Source organism: Meriones unguiculatus, chromosome 3 (genome assembly GCF_030254825.1).
Source record: "Meriones unguiculatus strain TT.TT164.6M chromosome 3, Bangor_MerUng_6.1, whole genome shotgun sequence".
Lineage (NCBI taxonomy): Eukaryota > Metazoa > Chordata > Mammalia > Rodentia > Muridae > Meriones > Meriones unguiculatus.
In genome coordinates, this window is record NC_083351.1 from 23,843,610 (window position 1) to 23,868,509 (window position 24,900).

Here is a 24,900-nt window from a genome sequence, read left to right on the forward strand (position 1 = left end):
CCTTTAATCCTACAGCCTCTAGTGTGGGCAACATCTGTAGGTCAAGGGAGGAAACTCCAGATCAGGGCAAAAGAGAATCCCAAAAGTCTAAGCGAGGAGCCTCACAAGAGGCCCGAGCACCCCCTTTTCTCAAAGAGTAACATAAGCAGGGCGACGAGAGAGAAGCCAGCCTGCAATTCTCATGCAAGAAACCAGCTCAGCCTCCAAAGGTCATATGTCACACACTGGGGACCGCTGTGTGTGAGCTGAGAGGGCCACTTGAGCATCATGGATCCAGACGGCTTGACATGCCTACTGCTGTATATGTTGGAGAACGCTGTATTAGAAGACACAGATGTGGTGAGCGAGGAATGAGCCTGTGTATGGGTCTCAGTCCTTTACTCTGGGCCGCCCTCTTGGATGTCCCATGTGGTGCTTCCCTACAGAAAAAGTAAGAGTTTCCCCGCCCCCCGCTCTGACATCTTACTTCAGCTAATGGAGTGTACACAGAAGTGACAGGTGTCACCTATGAACAAGGCCTTCCAGGGATGTCACAGGATCTGTCTTCGTTTTTTCCCTCTGCCCCAATCATGGTACGCTTGAGGCAGAGACAGTTCCCTCTCCTCTCTCCTGCCACAGGAACAAGCCATGCAGAGCAGTGTCTGCCCTTCGGAGCATTGTTAAGTGGGGAGAGAACAAGTGGTGTGTGTGTATGTGTGTACATGTATGTGTATACGTGTGTGTGTGTACGCATGTATGTGTGCATGTGTATGTATACATGAAGATGTATGGGTATGTGGGTATGTGCGCCTATACGTGTACATTTGGAGGCCACAAGAATATGCCCAGTGTCTTCCTCTAGTACTTTCTGCCTTATTCCTTTAAAAGATGGTCTCTGAAACTCCTGCTTCAACTAAGCTACATGACCAGCAAGATCTTGAGATCTGCCTGTCTCTGTTCCCGGGTGTTGGGGTACAGGCACTCACAGCCATGGCCAGATTTTTTGTGGGGGCTGGGGATTAGAACTTGAGTCCTCGTGCTTGGAGATCAAGCACTCTTACCCCTTGAGCTCTCTCCCCAGTCCCGAAGCGTTATTAACTTACTTTGGTGCAGCCTGTTGAACAATGTCCATAATACCTCATGCCCTACATATCATTCACATGCTGGCGGTTCTTACATGTCCCCAGACCAGCTTTTCTGAGCTTCAGACCCATCTATCCAGCGTCCTTCTCATCTCCACCCGGGGTATCTAACAGGCACATCAAAGACGATTTTTGCTTTTATCTTAACGGCTCTCACAACCCTGCTTCTCCTTGGTTCCTGATTCACCTCCAAAATCTTTAGTCTTGGTTCCATTATCTCTCACTTGTCTTTCTTCAACCGCCTGCTAACAGGCCTTTCCACCTCTATTCACAGCTTCCAGGGTGGTCTTTCTACAATGTTTATTGGGTCACATCATCACCTTGCTCAAAGGCTTTCCATGGCAACTAGAAAAAAAAAAAAAAAGCCAACCCTTGACATGGTACTCAACCCATTAGCAAAGAAAATGAGGATGATGTGATGATGCTCACGCTGCTGCTGCTGCTGCTGCTGCTGATGATGATGATGATGATGATAACGGCGATGGGTATAATCTGGGTATAATCGTATGCATGTGACAAGCGGCCTGCCATACCCCAGCCCCCACAGGGTTTTGAAGCCGGTGCTTCCTCTGAAGAAGCTTAAGTCCTACCTCCTCACTGTGGGGAGATAGCTAGGCCTTCCTGCAGAAATAAAAGGGACCAAGGAGAAGACATGGGCCACCCATCAGCCCTGGTTTCCCCACTGTCAGTGACTGACTAGGTACCCATCAGTCTGTGAACTCTGCTGGTGGGAGTTTCCTGTGACTGCACTTGCAATCTCATCCCGCTGAGAAGCCAGCCACATTACAGTCTACACACCAATGGATTTCAGTGACCTTCAGGGCCTTAAGGTCCTATGTTGATCTATCAAAGAATGTTAGAAGTGGGCTAGATTAGGCACAAGACACTAAGCTGTGGGGCTCTGAGGAAGCTTCCTGAAGCTTCCCAAACGGAATGGCTCCCCTCTTATCAAGGTGACATGATAGGGTCTGGGGAGATGGCTTGTGACACAGGTACAAGGACCTGAGTTTGCATTCTCAGCATCCACATAAAGGCTGGGTATGGCGAGCCTCATCTGGAATCTCAGGGTCGAGGAGGCAGAGACAGGCCGATCCCTGGCGCTCATTGCCCGGAGAGTCTAATTGAATAGGTGAGCCCCAGGTTCAGTGAGAGACCTTGTCCCCAAAACTAAGAGGGAGAGCAATTGAGGAAGATACCAACTGACATCAACCTCTCACTTTCACCGATATAAAGACACACACACACACGCACACACACGATTGCATATTGGGGTTCCTTGTGGGTTGCCATTTGTGTTGATTTTTTTCCAGTGAGACAAAGATTTGAAAACCAAGACTCTTCTGCTTTTCACCGTAGACACACCGTGTGTGCCATAATTCAAAACACACCACATGGCATCACTAATATCCTTTGTCACTTGGTGTCACCGCTCTCAGTGTCTTGTCGCATGACATTGTGTCTAAGCAGATGTATCTTTTAATTTTACATTCAGCTTGTTTGCAGGGTGTTTTTCAAATTACAAAACTAATATATGCTGATTGTAACAGCTGAAACGTGCAATTGAACAATTTATAAATTATAGCTTTCCCGGGGCCCCTCCAGATGCCTCTCCCCTGATGTAAGCAATATTAACATCCTGTCACTTAACTTTCAAGTGGACAAACTCTTATGAATAATTTGAGCTGTCCCTAAAATCATTAATGCAAAAGCCTGCCACGAAGCGAGCCATGATGGCTCATGCCTGTAATCTCAGCACTCGGGAGGCCGAGGCACAAAAATTACCATAAGTTTGAGAGCATCTGAGGTTTATAATGAGTTTAATGCCAACCTTTTATGTAAACACTTGTCTTTCAGGGAAAAAAAACAAAAGATACAATCTGCCATGAAAAATATTTCCTGTCTTTATCCACAAGTTACCTCCAGGTGTTACCTGGCTCAGCAGCAAGGAAAAAAATTCAGAGTTGTCTGGATACCAAATATTTCCCAAGCAACAGCACATGTCAGTTGTGCCTTGAGGAGGGATGGGCACCTACAATGACCACAGGCTAGGGTGCTGGGATGGTTTTCTGCGATGGTAAAGTGCTGCAATTAAAACCAAGCCACAGGTTGGCCTTGGTGGCACACACACGCAATTCTAGCATTTAAGAGCTGAGGAAAGAGGGTTAGTGCGTTAAAGGCCAGCCTGGGCTATGAATCCCTGTCTCCAAAGAATTCCTTGCAAATAAACCACCATGCTAAATGGGGCATAAAGGCTCCTCTACCCCGTTCACCTGTTACCTGTGTGTGTTCAGGGGATCCCTCTCTGACCCTACCTTGCTCATCTGGGAAGAGAGAGAGCTGACATTGTGCATGAGTTGGGGTCCAATTCAAAACACAAAAAGCCAGAGCTCTCCAGCTGCAGGGAAAGCTGAGAAAGCAGTGCTTGGAGAAGCCCCCATGCTGCCTCCCTCTTGCCCTCACAGCAGACCTCCCAAGATCTCACCCAGAATCCCTGGGAAGCAAGCCTGACCTGAGGCTGCAGCAAGAAGGTGGATGAATCTTGAGGGTGCATCCAAGAGGCACCTCAGAATGCACCTTTTAAATTACCTGCCTCAAACTACCTCCCAAGAATGGTCCCGCTGCCCTCCTCCACGGGAAAGTGACCTGACAGCTGCCAATGACAGCAGCCTGCCAAATCAACAGCCTGGCACTGCCCACCACGTAGGTTTCTAAATAAAACAGTGCAGGCTAGGGAGTGACTCGAGCAGTGAAGCGCTTGGAGCACAAACCCGAGGACCTGAGAATGATTCTCAGAAGCCACATTTTTAAAGGCGGGCATAATGGCAATACCTCTGTAATCCCTGCTCTGGGTTGGTGGGACTTGCTGTTCGCCAGCCTAGCACTCCAAATCAAGTGAGAGATTCTGTCCCTTCCCCCCTCCCCCAAAAAAAGCCTAAGGGCGCACACACACACACACACAGACACACACAAACAATAAAAATCAGTTCTTAACCTGGGTCTTGGAACAGAATGTTCAACAACTAACAGTAATTATCACCCTTTTTACAAATTGGATGCTGGAATACATAGCTCCCCACCCAGCCCAGCACACTACCTCGCTTAATGTGTCTCGGAGAACCCTAGGCACCAGGGCTCTGCTCAGAGCCTCCCATGGCTCAGCAGGTCCTATCATTTCTTTTCCAGATCCGATTATAATAGCAACATTTGTAAACTGCTGATCCCTTAATTCCCCATAAGTACACATTCTGGATGAGGTATTCAAATCCATTACACTGAGAGACATAGAATAAATTCTCCCCTAGTTCTCCTTGCTTGATACTCATTTTGTGGATATTGTACCCCAAATCAACTGAGAAGGGGGGAGGGAGAGGGAGAGAGAGAGAGAGAGAGAGCATATCAGGCTACTACAGGTGTGTCTTGGCAATCAAAAGATCCAGTAAACGGGCGCATTCATGAGTGAGCAGTCCTGCTCTCAACATCACTGTCAACAGCTACCACCCACTTCAGAATAACGAAACGTTTTCCATCCAAATTAATTTTTAAAAACCCAAACTGCATGCAGACTCCCTTCCCCGAGACTTAAATTCAAATCACTCCACAGAAAACAAAAATTATCCTTGTAAAGAACCCCAGCTGATAGGACTTCAAAATTCAAAATTCAATTGTGAAAATAAAACGGGTTATAAGGCACAAAAGCCTTTTCCAGTCCAGCCCAGCTCTGAAGCGTAAGCCATACATTGTATGTTCACAGGTCAGCACTTCCTACAAAGAAATCCATTCACAAACAAACCTAGGGATTGCATCTGATGGGCAAAGCCAGATCCTGATAAATGGTGGACTCCGCACCATCACAGCCTCCATGAGGAGGAAAAGCTAACATTTGGGGGAACAGCATTACCTGTGAAATGGCAATCATCTCCACAGAAAATGTCCCACTTTAAACTCATTCTCTCTTTAGTTTGCATCTACTTAGCTCTTTCAAGTCTGTTCCGTATTGCTGTCTGGGCTCTTCTGAGACAAGCACAACTGTCTCCTCTGCCTCAATGGCTCTGAGAGGAACTCAACATTCGTTTTCCATGATGCTATTCAAGGGTGTCTCTATCATGAGCAAACTCTTAGGAAGGCGAATGCAAGCTGGGTTTGGTAGTGTACGCCTTTAACCCCAGCACTTGGGAAGCAGAGGCAGGTGGATCTCTGTGTGTTTGAGGCCAGCCTGGTATACAGAAGTAGTTCTGGTATAGCCAGGGTTACACAGAGAAACCCTGTGTAACCCAAGAAAGAAAGAAAGAAAGAAAGAAAGAAAGAAAGAAAGAAAGAAAGAAAGAAAAGAAAAGAAAGAGGAAGAAAGGAAAGAAAGGGAGAAAAGAAGGAAAGAAGGAAGGAAGGAAGGAAGGAAGGAAGGAAGGAAGGAAGGAAGGAAGATAAAGAGGCAGAAGAGGAGGAGAAAGGCAATAGCATTAGAGACTTTTCTGATTGCTGTGTCAAGACCACTATAAAGAAGGGTTGGGTTGGTGAGATGGCTCAGCAAGTAAGTGTGCTTGCGCCAAGCCTGATGACCTAAGTTCAGTCCCAGGACACACAGGATACAAGGAGAAACTCAGCTTCTGCAAGCTGTCCTCTGCCACAAATGCTCTTTACCACACCCACATAATCTGTAAGTAAATAGTTGAGGGAATGTTCGGTTTCTTTTGGCTTTCCCTTTGAGAGCACAGGCCATGTGGTGGTGAGACAAAGCCATAGGAGCTTAAGGGAGCCGGGCACATTGTACCCACAGTCAGGAAACAGACAGGGATGAAGGCTGGCACCGCTGGCCAGTTTTACAGCAACTTGACACAAGCTGGAGTCTTCAGAGACGAGGGTGTCTCAATTGAGAAAATACATCCTTAGGATCTAGCTGTAGACTGATCCTTTCGGCTTCCATCCGTTTGCCTGCAAATGTTATGATTTCCTGGTATTTAATGGCTGAGTAGTATTCCATTGTTGTAAATGTACTATGCTTTCTTTATCCACTCTTCATCTGAGGGACGTCTAGGTTGTTTCTGGTTTCTGGCTATTATGAATAAAGCTGCTATGAACATAGCTGAACAAATGTCCTTGTTGAATGGTGGAGCATCTTTTGGATATATGTCCGAAGTGGTATACCTGGGTCTTGAGGTAGTACTATTTCCAATTTTCTGAGAAAGTTCAGATTGATTTCCACAGTGGTTGAACACATTTACCCTCCAGCAATGGAGGAGCGTTCCCCTTTCTCCCCATCCTCACCAGCATGTGCTGTCTCTTGGGTTTTTGATCTTAGCCATTCTAATGGGTGTAAGATGCATTTCCTTGATGACTAAGGATGCTGAGCCTTTCTTTAAGTGCTTCTCAGCCATTAGAGATTCCTCTGTTGAGAGTTTTCTGTTTAGCTTTGTACCACACTTTCAATTGGATTATTTGTTTTTTGGTGTTTAATTTCCTGAGTTCTTTATATATTTTGGATACTAGCCCTTTGTCAGGTGTAGGGTTGGTAAAGATCTTTTCCCAATCTGCAGGCTGCCATGTTCTATTGACAGTGCCCTTTGCCTTAAAGAAGCTTTTTGGTTTCATGAGGTCGCAGACCCAGAAAGACACACATGGTATGTACTCACTTATAAGTGGATATTAGCCATATATTACAGGATAACCATACTACAATTCACAGACCCAAAGAAGCTAAGTAACAGGAGGGTCCAAGGGAGACCCTCTTTGAATCTCACTTAGATGGAGAAATAGAATAGACAGTGGAAATGGATGAAGAGAGGAAACTGGGTAGGAGAGGTTATGGGGAGGGAAAAGAATAGGGAGATCAGATGTGGGAAGAGTGGGGAGTGGAGGGGAGAGAGCTTGGAAAAAAAGGGGAAAACAAAGGCAGGGGCATAACTGAGACAAGCTGGAGAACTGTGACAAGGAAGGCTACTGGGAGGATATAAAGAGGTCTCTAGCTGAGTCTCCTAGAAGTGAGGGACATGGAGACCGAAAAGGCCATCTACTAGCCAGGGAGGACTTAAAGTAGTGGGAGGGGAACACCAATCCACCTACAAAATCTTCGACCCAAAATTTACCTTGCTTATGATGTGCAGAGATAGAGATAGGCGTAATGTCCAACCAATGCTTGGCCCAACCTGACACCCACCCCACTGGAGGCAGCCAAGCCCTGACATCATTCACAATACTCTGCTATGTTTATAGACAGGGTCCTAGCATAACCGTCTTCTGAAAGGCCCCACCCAGCAGCTGATCAAATCAGATGCTGAGACTCATAGCCAAGCATTAGGCAGAGCTCAGGGAGTCCTGTGGAAGAGTAGAAGGGGCAGGAGGTGGATATCAGGACCTAGAGGAGACAAGAAAGCCACAAGAAGACCAACAGAGTCAACTAACTGAAACCCATGGGGGCATACAAAGTCAGAAGCACCAAACAAAGAGCATAGATAACCTGGGGCTAGGCCCCCTACACTTATGTAACCAATGGGCAGTTTGATCTTCATGTGGGTGACCTAGTAAGTTGAGTGGGTGCTGTCTATGACAAGGACTCCGTTGCTTGTTTTCGATCACTTCCCCCTAATGATGCTGCCTTGCATGGCCTCAGTGGATAAGGATGAGCTCAGCCCTGAAGTAACTTGATGTGCTGGGGCAAAGGAAAGGGGGTTAGGGGAAAGAGAGTGGGAGGGAAGGAGAGAGTGGGAGAAGAGGAGGGAGGGAGCTATGTTTGGGTTGTAAAGTGAATACATAAATTTAAAAGAAAATTTTAATGTGGCTGTAAGCAAGCCTGTGGAGCATTTTCTTGAGGAGTGCTGGATGGGGGAGGACCCAGCCTGTGTGAGTGATGCTTATCCCTGGGCTGGTAGTTTTGGGTTCTTTAAGAAAGCAGGCAGCACAAGCCACGGGAAGCAAGCCAGTAAGCAGCACCCCTCCGTGACCTCTGCATCAGCTCCTGCCTCAGGATTCCTGCCCTTTTGGCATTCCTGTCATGTTTGGTAATGAACAATGATGTGGAAGTGAAAGCCAAAGAAACCCTTTCCTCTACAAGTTGCTTTGGTCATGGCGTTTCATCACAGCAACAGAAGCCTTAAGACACAGGTGTTCGGCTCACTTTCTTTTCTTTATATATAATACCTTTGTTAATTATTTGAGAATCTCGCACATATATTTTGGTTGCATTCACACACACCCCTCAGCTCCTCCTAATTCCACCCTCACCTTCCTACTCACCTCAACTTTGAGTTTTCTTCTTTTAAAAAAAAATCTATTTCAATTTGTGTTCCTCAACTGCTCTTGGAAGTGGAGCCTGCCCTGGAGTATGAACCTACATTTTCGTCTGTACATACTGTCACAATCGCTGTGATTTGCACACATACACATCTGCCCTACTGTCTGAAACACAGTTTCCTTGACGTTATTCAGCATCTCTTCCTCTTACAACCTTTCCGCACTGGGAGCAAGAGTGCGATGCGTGTGTTCCGCATAGGGCTAAGCACTCCAGAGCCCCTGGTCCTCTGACTGGTTGAGGATCTCTGTGTTAACTGTCATCTACTGCAAGGAGTGTCTCTGAGGAAGGCTGAGAGAGGCAATGTTTTATGGGTATAGCCATGGATTGCCTGGAGCTGTTTTATTACTATGCCCATTTAGCAGAATAACAGTATCGGGTTCCCCTGTAGGGCCTATGACTTAGGGAATATGATTAAACTTACAGGCACAGGGTCTGAACAGGACCCCAGTAGCCCAGACATGACAACCAACAGTTGATAAATGGGACGTCACAAAACCAAAAAGTCTCTGTACGGCAACAGGCATCATCATTTAAGAGAAGAGGCAGCCTACAGAGTGGGGAGAAATATCTTAACTGACTATACACCTGTTAGTGGACTAATATCCAGAATATACAAAGAACTCAAAAACTAAACATCATGCATGACCTTACATCCAGGTCAGCCTAGTGCCTCTTGTGTTTTTGATGTTTTAAAACCAGGCTATTGGCTACTCAGACACAACTTTAAGCCAATGAAGTCTTCATTAGCTGACCAGAGACTACACTGGGTATTCTATTAGTGTGAGCTTTTAAGCACACACACACACACACACACACACACACACACACAAAACATATCTTGGGTTGACATACATCAGCTAACAAGAACAGTTAGCCAGAAGCAGAACTATAGAAGCCAAAAAGCAAAAGTTAATACATGTAGAGACTTTCCCAGAACTATGGACTTTGATGGATTAGGTCTTTCTTTTAGTTTTGGCTGGTGGTACTGTCAACATGCTGAGTTTTATGGCCTGTATTTCCATCATGGAGTCAGCTGTGCTAAGGTTTGGGAGCCTGATGCATTTCTTGTCATTAAGAGTAAATGTGTTACAGCCGGGCAGTGGTGGCACACACCTTTAATCCTAGCACTCAGGAGGAAGAGACAGGTCGATCCTCTGAGTTTAAGGCCAGCCTGGCCTATAGAGCCAGGATTACACAGAGAAACCCTGTCTTGGAAAACAAACAAAAAAGAGTAAATGTGTTTGTTTTGTTTTTTAATATAGGAGGAAGAGTTCATAATGTCTCACTGAAATGTTTGTTGGGGTCTCTATAAACTCCCATGCAATTGTAAGAAATGACGGAGAGATTCAGTTTCCTCTACTGATGATATTTTCAAAAAGTGTGCGCAGTCCCACCACCATAATGATAACGAGATTCAATTTGTGTTCCGCTGGACCCTCTTGATTCACATTACATTTAAATTTTAAAAGGGATCCAGGCTCCCCATGCCTTTGTCAGTATTTGGAATCCTTTCTGGGATTTTGTACTAGCAAATTGTGATAGGTATATTAAGATAGACCATCCTGGTTGTCATTGGCCTGACTCTGATGTTGGCTGTCTTGCCATGAGCATGGAGGTCTCTTGACTGGTGTCTTCAGTGAAGAATCCATCCATGTATTTTGCCCATGTTCCAATTGGATGGTTCAGTATGAGTTTTGAAAATTTCTTTTGGGATCCAGATATTAGCTCTTGGCTGGCTATTGACTTGAAATCATTTTCTTCTTTGTAATGAGTCTTGTGGCTTGCTTTTTCATTCAGGACTAATGTCTTCAATTTCACATTAGAGGATCAATTGTTCATTATTGCTTCTGTATAGTATTCCACTTTACCAACAGCATCAGGACTTAATTTATCAGTTCTACTATTGATAGATGCTGTTGAGTCCTTTGCTTGTACAAGCCACATTGCTATGGACATTCTTGTCATGTCTCCTGGTGCACTCTATGTAAGGAATCTATGTAAGGAAGTGACCTACAAGTAAAATATCTGGGTCTCTGGGTGTATGCCTCATCAATGGTTGAGAGAATATCTTGTGTCTGTATGGAAACTTCACCTGTCAATAACAAATATAATGGCCTCTAGCTTAGGCAGAAAACAGGAAGCAGGGCATCTGCAGGCAGGAAGGATTCTGGGATAGAGCCAGGTGAGGCAGCAGATGTGAGGAGGACAGACACATGATACCTGACCACAGGTAACCAGCCATGTGGCAGAACGTAGATTAGTGTAATGGGTTATTTTAGTATAATGGGTTATTTTAAATTTTGAGTAGTCAGAGAACAGCCTAGCTATATGGCCTAGGTATTTGTAAATAATAATTTGAGTCTCACAAGTCATTATTCTGGGAACTTGGGGCCTGGAGGAAAAAAACACTGTGACCACTGCAACAATCAACTTTACTAGATAAGGCTAAATACATGCCAGAGAAATTATATCTCACAATCACTAAAAGTCCCTATTGCCCCACGCCCTTGCAAACACTTGAGTTCGTCTAATTTCTTTTCCTGTTTTGCCAATTTGATGGCCGTGTAACATTATCTCATTTTGTTTGTATTTGCCTGGTTATAACTATTTATGTTTGTCTTATGTACAAATGAATACAAATGCTTCTTTGATTTCCCTGGTGAGAACGGGCATTCAGTCTACATATGTAGGATCTTTATTTCATTGCCTAAAGTGTGTGTGTGTGTGTGTGTGTGTGTGTGTCCACATGCGCACTTATACCACATGTGGAAGCCAGATAACAACTTTGGAATTACTTTTCTCCCTTCACCATGGAAACTGTGGATTCCTGGGCTGCTGGTATGGAGCAGCAGGTCAGCACAGGCATAAACAACAAGTACTTTTACCCTCTGCCACTCACTGACCACGATTAAGTGTCTTAGTTTTTGGTTTTGCTTTAATCCATTTTGCTCTTGGGCCATTTGTCACTTCCTGTTGTTCATTGCAATTTTGTAAATTTTGTTTTGTTTTTTTCAACAAGAATTTCTGAATACTTGCATGCATTGCAAATCTCTTCCTGTAAGTCACCTTTCTGGTCCTAATGGAATGTCTTATAATGGCCTATGATTTGAACAGAATCAAATTTTTTCAACTTCTTTGCATAGTTGTAAGCTTTGGACTGTTAGATCCTGAGGTCAAGTTATCTATGCCTCCTGCATATATAATCATGGTATTTAAGAACACAGACACCCTACTACCCAGGTTCAAATCCTAGGGATGAAGCTTTGAGTAGTTCTTAAGCCTCTTTTATGCTTCTGTTTACTCATTTGCCATTGGAGACTACGTTATTACTTACATCACACCATCACACAGCTATTCTTAGAAGATTGTAGGGTCTATGGTAAGTATGTTAGGTTATTTCATCATCACTATGACAAGATACCTGACAGAAACAACTGAAGAGAGAATTCCTTCCGGCTCACAGTTCTAAAGGATAGGGTACACTTTAGAAGAGAAGGCATGGCAGCTGCAGTGTGGGCCTGCTGGACACACTGCGTCCGGACAGAGACACTGTGGAGTCAGGACAGAGACAGAGGCAAATGCTGGCTTTTGTCTAGCAGTCTCCTTTTCATCCAGCCTAAGGCCCCAGCCTACATTTAGGATAGGTTTTCCAAACCCAGTTAAATCTCTCTAGAAACACCATGACAGACATGTTCTGGGGTGTGTCCCCTAGACGACTCTAAATCTCATCAAACTGACAAGCTTACTCATCATTGTTGGTGTTATATGCTAGTGTCACCAGCACCAAGTGTCCTAACACCTTTATATTTAAATCTTTGTCAACTAGAATTTTATGATTTTATTATATACTAATATAATTAATTATAGTGTATATTAATTTAAATTTTACTTTATAAATATTTCATTAATTATATTAATATTCTAATTCTATACTATATTTTATTAGTATAATTAATATAAAATTGATATGTTACACATGATATAAGGTATCAATCTATATTTTACATGAATAAACAGTCTGTTCAACACAATCTTTTTAAGTATTTAGAAGGATTTATTTTAGTTTATTTTCTGTAACTATGTGTGTATGAGTATATGTGTGCAGTGCCTGCAGAGGCCAGAAGAGGGCATCAGATCCTCTGGAGCTGGAGTAATAGTCCCTTATGAGCCACCTGATGTGGGTGCTGGGAATTGAACTCTACTCCTCTGTAAACACAGTGCCTTAGTCAGTGTTCTATTGCTGTGAAGACATACCATGATCATGTCGATTCTTGTAAGAAAAACATTTAAGTGGGGCTGACTTACAGTTTCAGAGGTTTAGTCCATATCATCATGGTGGGAGCATGGCAACATGCAGGCAGACATGGTGCTGGAGAGGTAGCTGAGAGTGTGCTGGAGAGGTAGCTGAGAGTTCTACGTCTGGATCTGCAGGCAGTAGGAAGAGAGAACAAGACACTGGTCCTGGCTTAAGAATTTGAAAACCCAAAACCCACACCCAGTGACACACTTCCTCCAACAAGGCCATGCCTACTCCAACAAGGCCACACCTCCTGTGGTGGCTCAATTAGGAATGACTCCCCACAGACTCGTGTGTTTGTATGCTTGGCCTATAGGGAGTGGCAGCCACTATTAAAATGGATAGCCTTGCTGGAGAAAATGTGTCACTGTGGCGGCAGGCTCTGAGGTCTCCTATGCTGAAGCTACTCCCGGGATGGGCAGTCTCCTTCTGCTGCCTGCGGATCAAGATGTAGAGCTCTCAGCTTCTTCTCCAGCACCATGTCTGCCTGCATGCCACCATGTTTCCTGCCATGATAACAGACTAACCCTCTGAAACTGTAATCCAGCCCCAGTTAAATGTTTTCCTTTGTAAGAGTTGCCGTGGTCATGGTGTCTCTTCACAGCAATGAAACCCTAACTAAGCCATCTCCTAATCCCTATCAAGCAACCGTAATCCCTAATCACCAAGCATTCAAATCTATGACCTTATGGGGGCCATTCCTCTTCAAACACCACACACAGAGGCACCCAAATGCTGACAAAGACTTTTTTTTGAGACAGTATCTCTCAAAGTCTCAAAACCCGTCTCAACCTCAAAGACTTTTTTTTTTTTTTTTTTTTTTGAGACAGTATTTCACCATGTAGCCCTGACTGTTCTGAAACTCCCCATGTGGATCAGGCTGGCCTCAAACTCAAGAGACCTGCATGCATTCGCCTCCCAAATGCTGGAATTAAAGGTTTGCACCATGCCCCGCCTCAGCACAATTTGTTTTAGTTGAGTCTTATCTCAAATCACCTACCCTCAATTCTGTCCTAAGTCAAGCTTAGATGTGCAGAGTGTCTGTCCCAAAGTTTCTTTTCCTCTATTCTGTGTGCTCCTAAGCAGTTACAATGCTATAGCGCCATCATGATATTTGACATCACAGATTCTCAACCTCTCGTTTGGCAAATGTTACCGCTTTATCCTTCTGTATATGAGGGCTAAGAAGGCTGGTTCTGCAGCCAGCCTCTGCAGGCCAGGTGAGCATTCTATCACTGAGAGACACCTCAAGCCCCCACAGATAGCTTAAATCAGTGTGGCAGATCTTTGACAAATGAAATCTGCCGGATCTTTATTGGAATTGCGTTGGATATACAGATCGATTTGGGAATGCAAACATTTTTACATCATTTCCTTCCAATCTATTTTATATATAAACTTTTCCTCTGTGTTATGCTATACATTTTAGGTTTATTCCTGGCCATTTTATTTTATGTGTGCTATTGTAAATGATGTCGACTTTAAGTATAATTCCGTCTGTGTGTTGTCCGTGTAGAAAACGCAATTAAATTTATGCTGGTTCCACATTCAGACAGCTTTTATTAGTTCTAATAATGCATTTTCCAATTCTCCAGAGATTCCTGTGTTTACCATCCATCATCTCAAAATAATGAGAGTCTGATGATCCCAAGCCTTATTTCTTCTTTTTCTTTATTGTGTATGATATTTGTCTAGCTCTGTCAGCAGGGACCTTTGGTATATCTTAGAGAGACGTCATCACTGCGAGCAAGGAGCCTGGTTGTGTTGTTTTTTGTTTTTTTTTTTTTTTTTTTTTGTCTAACAGAATATTCCAAAGCTTCACCTTTAGGCGTGGTATTTAGAGTAAGGTTTTTAGGGGTGAGGAGCATTGAGGTCTGTTATCCTTGGTTCCCAAAGACTTTTTTTTAAGTACAAATAAGCATTGGATTTTATTAAATTTTCTGTCTTTTACAATGACCTTATTACTCTCTTCTTTGTATTGTTAGTGGAAGGAATTGCATTGGCTTTTTTATGCTTTTAGATTAATGCAACTTTATGTTTCTTGTGTAAATTAGCTCAGGGCACATTTAGCATGTTTCTGCATCACAAAACTGTTTGCCGATACTTGACTCAGAGTGACGTGTCTGTGTTCCTCAGTGAGGTCCGCCTGTCTCCTTTCTCACGCTGTCTGGAATTTTGGCTAAAGATTATGCTAGGCTCACAAAATGGGCTGGGTCATGTTTCCTCTTTGTCTAGTTTGAAGATATTGATTTTTCTCAAATGCTTGCTTGAACTCACCAACCAAAATCATGTGGGAGGATCTGGTATTTTCTTTACATCTTAAAATTGATCATTTCACTTATTTAATAACTACAGGGCCATGCAAGCTTTAGATTTTTTCCTCAGTCAGGTTTCCAGTTCCCTAAAACAATTTTGCATTTTGTCTAAATTTTCCAAATTATTAGCACCAAACTGTTCGTTGCTGTAACTGACTTTTCTATCTTGCAGCATCTAGCATCTGAAGTATGCTCTCTTCTTCGCCTTCTGTTTTGTCTGCCTCCTGTCTCCCTCTGTCCAATCTCACCAAAGATTTCTCAGTCTTACCATTTTTCTAAAACAGCTCTTTCAGATGTGTGTTTGATTTCCCTTGGGGGGGGTTACATGTTTATATGTACACATGCTGTAATATACACGCAGAGGTCAGAGGATAATTTGTGAGAGTCAGTCCTTTCCTTCCACTGTGTGAGACCCAGGGCGAACTCAGGTCATCAGGCTTGGCAAGCAAGCCCCTTTACCCTCTGCACCAGCTCGACAGCCCTGATTTCCTTCCTCTGTTGGTATTTTGTAGTTGTTGTTGTTGTCATTTTACTGTTTTCTTCCTTCTTATTTTTGGATCATTTTTCTGTTGTTCATTCTCAGTTTAGTTCAGGTCTTCTCAGCCAGAGGCAGTTTTGCCCTCATGATGAAGTCGGCCATGTCCAAGGACTTCGTTTGATGGTCGTGCCTGAGGACAGGATGGCAGCACTGTGTGTTGTTTCAAGGGGCTCTGCCAAACGCCCTGCAGTGAGCAAGCTTCCTTCCCGATCTCCTGCACCTTAGCAACCAGGAACCATCCACAGCCCCAAACCTCAGCCATGCTGAAACCGAAGCTGTGTTCCAGCTTATTAATTCAGCTTTTCTTCTCTTCTGGGAAGAGCACTTAGCGCCAGACTCTTCCCACTGAGCACTGCTTTCGCTTCATCCTCATAAATATTTTTTAACTTTAAATATGGACAAATCAACTCTTCCTGGTGTAGAGTTCTACACCAGTGCAACAGTGTATAAAGATGTGTAACTGTTCCCACAGTCAGAACTCCACTCAGGATACAGCTGCATGCTGTCCCTTTATGGTCAATCTCCCTCTACCATGGGCAGCCAGCCACCTTCCCTCTGAGCTGATAGTTTCCAGAATGCTATATGTTCAGTTTGCACATTGCTCCCAAAGCTGGGGGGTGGGGGGAAGGGGAGAAGCTCAAACCCCAGTGCAACAGGTGTTGGGAGGTGGGCACCAGTAGACGGTTACAGCATGAAGTCTCCAAGCTCATCATTAGATAAGCAACAAGTCAAAGGGGAGAGAGGCTGCACAGCAGGAAAGCTCTTGCCAGGTGCCACAGCTTTGATGTTGGACTTCCCATACACTCCATTTTGGAAAATGGCTTCTTTCACTTAACACTTTGAGACTCGACCGCAGTATTATATGAATCAGCTTTCTTTCATCTAAGGTTGCTGGGTAATATTCTCAGTGTTTATCTATTCACACATTTAAGAACTTTGAGGATGGCTTTTTTCCCTCCACTCCTAGGGACTTAATGACTAAATCTGCTGTTTGTGTACAGGTTTCTGTAGCTGTTGTAAACTTTCCTTTCTCTAGTTACCTGGGGATGAAACAACCAGAGTCTATGGTAAAAGTGTGGCTAACTTTACAAAACTCTGCCAGGCTGTCTTCCAGAGTGGCTGGAAACAGGTTTGGCTCAGATTGGGAAAGGTTTATTCATTTAAAAGAAACTTGGGTTTTCCTGGCTTTCCCAGCCTCCAAACCATAAGCTAAATAAACTCTTTTTCTTTATGAATTATCCAGCCACAGAAACTGAACTAAGACAATCATTTAATGAGCTCAAACGGCTTTTTTTTTCTATAAGTACATTTTTTGTTGTTGTTTTCTATGTATCCTTGACTTTCCCAAACTTGCTTTGTAGATCAGGCTGGCCTCAAACTCACAGAGAACCACCTGTCTCTGCCTCCCTGAGTGCTGGGATTACAGGCACGTGCCATCGGATCAAACTATAAATACATTTTCAAATAATTATTTTTGGTGACTTAGGGTCTGGCAAGATGGCTCAGCAGATAAAGGCACTTGCTGCCAAGCCGGAAGAATCAAGTTCAATCCCCAGGACCCCCATGATAGAGGAAGAAGGTTGTCCTCTGACCTCAGCAGCACATGCATTTTGGTGAGCATACACAAGTGTCTCTCTCTCTCTCTCTCTCTCTCTCTCTCTCTCTCTCACACACACACACACACACACACACACACAGGAACATAATGGAAGAAAGGCTATTAAAGACCACAGTAAGTACCTTTAGTGTTTTGTTTTGTTTTTTAAATCATAATTCTGCAGACTTCAGAGCACTTCTCTTTTCAGAAAAACAAAGAACTTGGGTTTTCGGTTTTCAGTTTGAAGGCCACCAGCAGGCACTCTGTGGGACAGAGACACATCCGGAGGATCATAAATCCGGAAGATCTGAGTGCTTCTGTGCACCAGGTCTGAAAGGACGGGGCAGGGAGCTTACAGCCACACAGGGTGTGCTGCCCTGGCTCCACCCTCTGACTTTGCTGTTCACACCTCTCATTCTGCAGAGGAAGCAGCTGTGAACTGTCACTTGGCACTGACCACTGCAGCACAAAGCCAAGGCCTCAGCTTGGAGCCTCACACACATGACCTCATTCGCTTCTCCAGTTCCCTATGGGCTGGACACCATCATTCTTTCACCTTGGGCACTAATGACACTGTTGATAGTCGGTCTTGTTTGTCCATCAGACTTGTGGCAAGAAATGGCTTGGGGACTGGAGAGGTAGCTCAGTGGGTAAAGCTCTTATCATGCAAGCACAAAGACCTGACTTTGAATCCCCCAGTACCTATTGTTAAAAAAATAAATAAATAAACGGAAGCAGTAGTGAATGCTTGTAGTCCCAGTACTGGGGAGGAAAAGACAAGCGGATCCCTGAGGCTCACTGGACGGAGAGCCTAGCCTAACTGCTGAGCCCCAGGTCCCAGTGAGAAACAGTTTCAGAAGACATGGGTGGCTCCTGAGGAAGGACACTTGAGAATTTCCTCTGGCCTCCACACGCAAGTACAGACATGTCTATCTGCAGGTAATCTCCCACATAGCAATGCACCACACATACATACGAAGGGGAATGAAAGCAGGCAGGAAGGCAGGCAGCCAGGAAAGAAGGAAGGAAGGAAGGAAGGAAGGGAGGAAGGAAGGAAGGAAGGAAGGAAGGAAGGAAGGAAGGAAGGAAGGAAGACACACAGGCAGGCAAGGATTCTGGCTCAGTCGAGGTGAGGTATTCCTGTGTGTCTGTTTGTGGAAGTGTTTCCATAGAAAAAACTGCTTTATGAGGAGAGATAAACCCCGAAGGTGGGCATCACTTTCCAGCAGGCTATCAGCATGGGGTGGAGGGTGGGCAAAGGAGGCTGGCAGGAGGCAGCACCGTCAAGCCCCTTCTGTGTGGACTGCACCCAGCCCAGCTACCACCACTGTCACCGACTCCACATTCCTCAACCTTCCAAAGCACAATCACTCGGTGACAGCCTCTCCAAGAAACCCCCAGGCTGTCAGTACTACCCTAGGACCACTGAGGTGCCCCACTTCCTGGATTAGGAAATTAGTTTTCAGCTTTGACAGCATGCCCCCCTCCCACAGCCATTGCTGGATTACCCAGCCCTTACAGCCACACCAGCAAATACCCTTTTATAATTACACACGCTAGAGAGCCCTGCCTGAGACAGTCAACGAGGCTTGGTGAGGTTTGTGTGCCCAAAGTCACACGTGGGAGTGGGGGGATACAAAGGTTAGATTTGACCCTCTTCTGGACCATCCCACCTCCCACTATATCCATTTTGTACTTGATTGATGGTTCAGCCCAGCCATTTTGCTTCTTAGGAGTTTTACAGGCAGGTCTACTGTATAATTAATGTGCGTGTGTTTGCTTTTAGAACTTAGCACTTGTTCTTGGGTGTGCAAATCATTGCTGAGGTTTATGGTTATGTTGGCTTCACGGTCTGCTGCTGGGGTATCTGTGATTAACTTATGGCTCCCTGCTTCTCTTCATGGGCAACTGACCTCCGCCTCTAAGGAACAGCCGTGGCAGGAATGTGGAGTGGCCCTTGTTTGACTCTGCCTGAGAAAGGGGAGACTCCAGGTCCCAAACCTTGGTTTAGAACAGCACGTGTGTAGTGAAAAGCCTTACTGGTGCAACTGGTCTGACCAGGGATGGGAGTGGGGGTATGGAGAGTTAGTTAATCTGATTACCAACATGAGTGATCAGGAAAACACCCTGGAAATGCCTGAAGCTCTCCTAGGAGTGGCTGTGAGGTCGAGGCCAGAGAGGAAGAGCTCAAGAGGGGGTACTTGCTCCATCCTACAGGCTAATAGCCTGGAAAAATAAGAGGAGGGGGCCAGAGAGATGGCTCAGCTATTAAAAGAACTGGCTGCTTTTTCAGAGGATTCAGGTTTAATTCCCAGCACCTACATGGTAGCTCACAAGCACCTGTAACCCCAATCTCAGGGGGTTACAACACCCTCTTCTGCCCTCCATAGGCACTGCATGTACGTTAGAAAAACACCAATACACATAAAATAAAATAAAATAGAAAGAGGAGGAAGAAAGCCCCTATTAACATAGACTTCCTGCTCTCTGCTGTCTCTTCACCATGAGGTGAGCAGTCTCCTCTTCCATTCCTACAGCCATGATCTTCCACCTCACCAGAATCAAATTCTGAAACAATGACCTAAAACTCCTCCCTTTCGGCTACTTGCTCAGGTATTTTGGCCACAAACCAATACAGCCAGAGAGGACAAGCCAAGGAGTCTGTACTCTATCCTACAAGCAGGGGACGCTTTCTCAGCAGGAAGTGCAGGAGCCAGGCTGTGTATCCAGTCTTGGTCCCTGAGCATCCTAACAAGTTACAACTTGTTTAAACTCTGGCCACCCTCCCGTCCGCACAGGGGTCAGCTTTCCTCCAGGGTAGTTTGAGCTTGCTCTTCTGCCCGAGATATTCATGGTGCTTCTGAGATTTTGTTATGGCGTTCGTTGGGCTAAGTGATCGCTACTGAAATGGGGATGGCAGAGTAGGAAGACAATTAACTCGTTTTATAATTGCATCAGAAGGACTGAGTGAGGTAATGTGCTTAGTATGGAGTAGGAACTCAATAAAAAAAGAAGATCCTGTCAGTAAAGTACTTGCCTCATTAGTGTGAGGATCTGAATTCTGTCCCTAGAGCCCACGTTAAAAACTATGTGTGGGGATGTTCAGCCTCAAGCCCAGTGATGGGATGAGAGGATGGCAAGATCAGAGGGAGGCAGAACAGGTGCGTCCTGGAGCTTATCCACCCAGCCTGCCCTATTGGCGAAGTTCCAAGCCAGTGCAAACAGAAAGGGAAGACACGAAGGGTACTTGAGGTTGCCCTCTGACCTCCAGGCATGTGTCCACGTGTGCCTTCGCCAGCTGTGCACACGTGTGAACACATACACGCAAAGTCACTCTGCGGAGCTCAGTGAGCGGTTGTGGCTAGCGGGTAGAAGATATTGAACAACGGAGGAGGTGTCCCTGAGCTCTGCTTGCTTTCAGATGCTGGAATTTTGGGGTCTGCCAATCTGCCTTCCACGGCCCTCCTCAGTGGGCACTGCCCACCGTGAGCTGTCTTCCCAGGTAGGAAGAGAACCCCCACCACAAGACTGTAGCTGCCTTTCTCAAGCTTTCATCTGAGAACAGTGCTGTGACTCATTCCAGTATAAGTGGCCTCAGAAGGACTTTCAAAGACAGAGAGCCACCATGCTTGCCTGTCAGGATCTCCCAGTTTTCTGCCCTCTGCGGTGTTAGGGAGCTCATGAGCTTTCAAGCATTCTCTTCTGTCCACCTCCCATATCACCACAGAAATGTTGACATCACCAGTGCATGCTGGTTCTGAGGACCTGAACTCATGTTCTCACCCCTGGGCTGCAGGTGCTGTACCCGCTTAGCAATTTGGCCAGCCCACACTTGGCTTTTGATGTGAGTTCTAGGGACCAGACTTTGGTCCTTACGCATGCGTAGGGAGCACAGTAGCAACCGAGTTGTCCACTAGCCTTCAGAGAGCTGCCGCTATCTACTTAGAACAAACAGAGCCAAGCCTTCTCTGTACAATATGGCTGCAAAACAGGACTGCAGGTAGCGAAGACACAGACTCCAGGAGAAACACTGTCTCTGTAGCTTTTATTAATATTAATATTATTGTCATTAACGTCTCTATGGAGGCACACCTCACTCACACAATAGGGAAAAAAAAAACCACTTGTTGAAAGTGACCCATTTGACATGTTTGGATATGTGTATGTATTGTTGAAATTATCACCCAACCAAAACCAACACTCTGTCCCCATCAAAAGCTCTTGTACCCTCTGTAATCCACCCTCATATCATCCTCTGCTCCAACTTTCAGCTCCTAGAGAGCATTCACATGCTTCCGGTCCGCTTGCGTTTTCTAGAGATTTCTGTGAATAAACTCACACAACGTGTATGCCTTCAGGTTTGGCTTCTTGCACTCTTTGTGCTTCTTGAACATTTGGAGATTGATCCACGTGGTTGAATATATCAGTAGTTCATTCGGCTTAGCGTCGTGGTGCAAAGTTGCCCGTTTGTTCTGATCCCTGAAACCCTGTAAAGCCAGATGAGGTAACATGCCTGAAGAAACCCAGCACATTTATAGGCAGATGGGAGGGAGAGACGGAAAAATCCCTGGAAGATCCAGGGCCAGCTGGCAGCTATACACAAGAGCCCCACCCCTAACACTGTGGAAGTTAAAGACTGACATAGGAGGCTATCCTCTGACATCCACGTGAGCACTCTGGTACACACATGTACACACACACACACACACACACACACACACGTCATACACACAGAGACAAGGCTTTTCACTGGGCATATTCATATAAAAGTCCTATATTGGTCTGCTGTGTCTCTCTCACACATACACCCCTGTGGGAATGTCCAGATGTGGTGTGCCAGATCTTATGATAGACACACAATGTTTTGTTTTGTTTTTTTTTTTTTAATTACCAAGATGCTTTCCAGAGCCCCATTTCATGCCCGCTGATCCTATATTGACACTCCTCCCTTCCCCCACACAACACACAGTGTTTTGCTGCTAATCGTTCTTGTGGGACCAGTGGGTTAGCAGCACCATTCTGCTTGTGGCTTTCCTTTGCATGTTCCTGGTGACTGGTGATGTCAAGCATCTTGTCGCTTGCTTATCTGTCATCCAGATACCTTCTGTGGGAAGTGTCCGTTCAAATCTCAGCTGTGCAGCTTGTCAACTGGAAAACCTCAAGCCAGTAACTCTACCTCTCAACCCCATGAGACAGAAGACACTGACAGCCTCCGCTGGAGAAGAAACTTCCCAGTAGATGCTTTACAATGCAACTTAGCCTCTCCCTCTAAAAACAAATGTGCCGTGACGCACATGTGAAGGTCAGGGGACAACTCTGTGGAGTCTGTTCTCTCCTCCCACCTTCATGTGGGGTTGCTAGATCAAATTCAGGTCATTAGGCTCACACAGCAAGGACTCTACCCACTGAGCCATCTCACTGGTCCCTTCCTCTTCTTTGGAAGTACCTCTTCTCAGTATTTGCACATGCTCACAAGAGCACAGACTCACAGGAGTCAACTCTCCTTTAGGGGAGAGGTAAAAGCTAGGCATCAGGAGTTGAGTCATGTTTTTCTAGGTACCCAAGGACTAGAGGAGAAAGAGGAAGAGGGAGGGAGAGAAACAGAGAAAAAAAAGAAAGGGAGAGAGAGAGAGAGAGCTCATGTGTACATGTATATGGAAGCCACAAGTCAATGTTGGATGTCTTCCTCAATTGTTCTCCATCTAATCAGGGTCTCTCTCTGAACCTAAGCTGGAGGCTCCCTGATTCAGCTTGACTAAATGGCCACCAAGTCTCAAGGATCTTGTCTCCACCTCCCTAGGGCTGAGGTTACAAGTGTGAAGCCATACCTGACTTTTTGCTAAGTCCCAGTCCTCACACTCACACAGCAAATGCTTTACTGACAGAGCCATCTCCTCCTGAGGCCCCTGAGGCTGTTTTGACAGTCTCTCTCTTGGGCCCTTTTAAACACTGCCAAAAGACACTTGTTTTGTTTTGTTTTTGTTTTGTTTTGTTTTGCTATGAATTCCAGCCTGTCTCCCAGGTAAGGACTGTCTGTGCAAAGGCAGACAGAGGTTGGGGAGAGAAAGCCACTAAGCTCCTTCAGAAGCCTGCTGAGTCTGTACCCCACACACCTGCCCTCAGAGGAAGGGACAAATGAATCCATCACCCTTCAACCCCAATCAGCTTCAAGGTCCAGCCTATCTCCCTCCCGAGTTTCCTGGATCTTAGCATTACTGGTGTGTAGCCCTAGCTCTAGAAGATGTGTGAGATCCCATGGGGAAAAGGAAGGGACTGAGTTTTGATTCACAAATCGATGCATTAGCCCACTCCCAGGTTGCTTAGGCACTAGTGATGACATCATCAGTCACGGCTGCCAGGGCCCAGGGATAAGAGGACCCCTGCCTCTTCTCTGGCTCTCTTGCTCCTCTCTTGTCCCCCCCTTTCTCTGTCAGGGCACCCTTCCCTCTCTTTTCTCGCTCTCTCTCTTTCTCTGTCTCTCTCTCCCTGTCTCTGTCTCTGTCTCTCTCTGTGTAGCTCTGCCCTCATGGCCCACTTAGACCCTAACTCTCTTCTGCTTCCCTTCCCTCAAGTAAACTCTTTCATAAGATCTGTTATGTGCATGGCATTTTTAAATACTAACATGGAGCCAGCCACAGTCAGAACTGGCCAGCTGGCTGGGATGGCAGGGACAGCAATGGAGCCCGGTGGGAAAAGATGACAAGCAAGCCCCACTCAGGATGACAGTACATACCACTGGACCTAGGAACAACGGCTCCTAGAGCAGTGCTTGCCGACTGACGTCTTTACCATGTGGAGAGCACGCTAGAAAAGCAAGTTCTCATCCCAACCTGGAAACTGTGGAGATGTGGACTAGAACTCCCCCAGGGGGTTCTGGTCTAGCTCGGTGTGGGAACCGCTGGCCCCACAAGGGGGAGTTACAGGACAGGGGAGACAAACCAAGGTCTTTGCAAGGATGCAGGCAGAAGCCAGTGAGGCCATAAACTCAAGTTTGAGACACATATGAAACTGGACTTAGGGCTGTGGAGATGGTTCAGTTGGAAAAGCATTTCCTTTCCAGCATAAGGAAAGGATCCCGAAACCCCATCTAAAAACCCAGGCATGCTGAGGTGCGTCTGTCCCAAGCAGATTCCTGGGGTTCAGTGCCGGCTGGCCTAGATCATTTGGAAAGTCCCACAACAGTGAGAGACCCTGCCTGAAAAACAAAAATATAAACATGGACACTGACTAAGACATCTGAGGTGGTCCTTCCCATCTCTACACGCACAGGCAGACATGTGCATCTACATGCATGCGCACATACACACATATGCACACACAAAGGAAGGAAGGTGGCAGAGAACCACACAAAGGAGAGGAAAGGAGAGGGGGAAATCTGGCCCTGAGGACCCTGAAGCATCACTGTGCATGAAGGAAAGAACATACATGACTCCAAAAGAACCATTCTAATCACTTGCCAGGCGAAAGTAGTCCCTTTCTCAGAGACTCCGCCAGTCTCAGCAGGCCTGTGAAGACAGGTGGTCACCCTAACCTCTCAAATCCGGTAGAGCATCCTTGAAAGGGCTCCCTGATAGGTCACAAGGACGTGTATCCCTACGTTACTATGACTATGACAAGGTGCACGCCCCTAAGGTGCAGGGCAGCCCAAGCAGAGCAGGGCGCGGGCCACTCCCTGGGAGCCAGCTGCTGGGCATAATGTAGCATAATGTTACATGTTGATACAAGGTAACACTCTGGGACCCTTGTC